Genomic DNA, 3,274 nt, shown 5'->3' with positions numbered 1-3,274 from the left:
CCCCGTACCAAAGTTATCGGGACTGGGGTCCATAAGTTATCAGGTATACGATGTGTGACTTATCATACTATTCATACAAAAAAGTTATCGAGTGTATGTTTATATTAGTTTTTTTTTTAAAAAGCTACGACGATATTTGTACATAAGCTATCGGGTTTGTGGTACATATAATTATCAATCTCATTACAAAAAGAATTTCCCGAGATATGACAAATGTGAAAAAGACCGTTGTTCGAATTCTATAGAAGTAAAACATTTATTTCCTTAGAAAACATTCATCACTACAAAAAAGAGACAAGTGGAGTACAAAACACGTTGCATCGGCCCTTTAAAAAACTTGCAGCAAATGGTTTTGTCTCCTCATCAAAGACGTTGTGGTCTTTCTTTCTCGCTCTCATTTACTAAGGTAGAAATACAAATTAACCCGCAAATGAAACAGAACAGGTAGTCAGCTCAGCTGGTAATGCGTCGGCGCCAGAGCAGAAGCAACAGTCGGCGGAGCAGAAAGATCGAAGGAAAAATCGAAAAATCGATCGTACGTGCCTGTCGCTAACCAACAGTCGGCAGGAATATAGCTTTTCCGTTAGCTTATTTCTATATTAATAATTAATAGTACTAACTCTCTTTCCATCACAAGCGACGCGCTTCGCCTGCTTTCTCCCTGTGTCCATTAGGGCTCCTGTCCAGATCGAAGAGACGACAAAAAAACACCGCCGAAGCAAGTTTGATGACACCCTTCTAAAGTACTCCCTCCTGATTTAGAGGGCCTATCTTTTTTTTGTTAGTCTCGTTTCTATTGTTCCCCATCATGTAATTAGATCTCGAGGTACATTAAATAATGCATGGAAGAATTAGATAAAGCTCGGGAATACATGTATTTTTTTATCATTTACTGCCCGCATGCATGCGTACAGTTAATGCATCAGTGAACACAATTTTTTGACAAGAAAGAACACATCAATTGAGTACTTTTGCAAATTATAAAATTTATTTCACCACTCATGATCTGCCTTAGTTGGGAAGATTTTTGAATTAGACCTTTTAAACCAGAAGGGAAAGAGCAATGTACTCCTACTCCTACTTATGAAAGGTACCTAACTGATCAAATTTGCTAATACAGGAAGGTACCAATCATTTTCACGCCCATATCGTAAGAAGGTTCCAAATCATTTTCTCGCTGTAATTATTCTTTAAGTGAAGTACAGCTAAGCAGTTGGACTTAATGATCCAGCGCCACTAAAAGAACCTACGTGCACCAACGAGGCCATGGTGCGTGCCCTTGCACCTTGAAGGCGCGTGAGACTCTTATATCGAAGAGAAAAGATTATCATGAAAATATTTTTTGTCGTGATAGCTAGGGATATAAAGAAGTACAGAGCCGTGCAAGCGAGCAAGACGGACTACGTTACTTATACTCCCTCCGCTCCTAAATATTTGTCTTTTAGAGATTTCAAATGGACCAGCACATACGGATGTATATAGACATATTTGAGTGTAGATTCACTCATTTTACTTTGTATGTAGTCACTTGTTGAAATCTTTAGAAAGACAAATATTTAGGAACGGAGGGAATATATGATATGAAGGCAACGCAATGCTGGAGTGGCTAGCCACTCTTGAAATTAGTAGCCATGGACAGTACTGGCGTGCGCAGTGGTTGTGGCACCTCGGCACCCGCTGATCTGCGAAGCCGGTCGGCACTGTCTGTACGCACTAAGGCGAGAGCACCAGCCGCCGACACCGATGAACGAACGGCGTCGAAGGAGGAGGAGCCCGTGAGCCCGACTGCGAGACTCATGGAAGACGTATACGTCGTCGTCACCATCGGCCTCGGCTCGCCCATACTCCGATTAAATCCTCAACTAAGATTTGGTAACTAGCAGCCTCCTGTCTTCCAGTATGTACTCCGATTCTTTATTCCATAGGCATCACTAATACTAACCTCTTGTTATGATCATGGATTTGTGCAGTGCAATGGCGGGCATTTAGCACATGCCTTGCCGAGCTCCCCGGCGTACAGTGCCTAACTTGCAACCACAACATAGGCTTTGTCCCCTGCCTTGCAACGGTGCGTTGGCGACATGGAGGGCCATTGTGGCAGGGAGAGAGGCGCTTCAGCTGGGCTTAATCAAGCGTGTGGGCAATGGAGCCACAATTAATGTTTGGTACGATAAGTGGATACAGGAAAGCCCGAGGATGTCACCCATTGTACGTCCCGGAAATGCTACGCTGAATTTGAACATGGAAATTGGACATGGTTTGGTACCAGTTCTTATCACCAATCATCATACGCTAAGGCAATCTTAAACATTCCGTTGCGTCAAGAGGGTTTTTTTTTTTTTTAGAAAAGGAGGATGACCCCCAGCCTCTGCATCTGGGAGATGCATACGGCCACTTTATTGATTATTCTCAAGGACCTTACAAAGTATTACAACAATGTGCCTGAATCCACCATCTTGGCAACATATGCCGCTACTCCTATCCAAAATGATGAAGGGGTGCTAGTTAGGCCACTACCCAGACCACTCACCTAAGCCTAACATCAAAAGCCGGAACCGAAACACATTCGGAAGCCCCAGCCGAGCCACATACCGGGTCTGGGGCATAATCCGGTCAGACGCACTCGTGTGTCGTCGCCGCCATCTTCCACAGGTCCGTCTTCAGATCAAACTGAGGCTTCTACCTTGTCTGGCCACTCAGCTATCGACGTCACCACGACACCGGACAGCTTCGTCCTCCTGCGCGAGTCCATCGCCACACATCGGACGCCGAATCTCCACTGCGCCACGCCGCCGAGATACGCCGCCATCCATGAGTAGGATGAAGCACCTCTCCGCCGAGACCGGCAGGGCTTCTGAAGACCAATCCGCCGCCAAGCAACCAAAGCATCACATCCACCCCAAGCTCACCAAGAACGACACCCCCAAGAAGGTGACGACGCCCGGAGCGCCGCTGTCGCTCAATCCGGCATGGATTTGGGCTTTCGCCCGGCATACGAGCTGGGTGTAAGGAAGAGGGGAAGGAGGCAATCTGGACGGCGCCTCCAAGAAGGGTACGGCGCCCTCGGGCGTCGCCGCCGTCGTGACCAGCACTGCTGGCCTCGGATTTCTCCGGAGCCACCTCCCACCTCCAGCCGCCAAACCGGTACAACTCCGACGACAAAGGCCGCCGAAAGCAGGACCATCGGAGGCAGCCCTGGTTGAAGTAGACGGAAGCCTTCAGATCTGGATCGGGCGCCGCCAATGCGATTCCCGATCCAGCGTCCGATCTACGC

This window comes from Triticum dicoccoides, chromosome 5B (genome assembly GCF_002162155.2).
Source record: "Triticum dicoccoides isolate Atlit2015 ecotype Zavitan chromosome 5B, WEW_v2.0, whole genome shotgun sequence".
In the NCBI taxonomy this organism is placed as follows: domain Eukaryota; kingdom Viridiplantae; phylum Streptophyta; class Magnoliopsida; order Poales; family Poaceae; genus Triticum; species Triticum dicoccoides.
Note: the sequence above shows the minus strand (reverse complement) of the source record.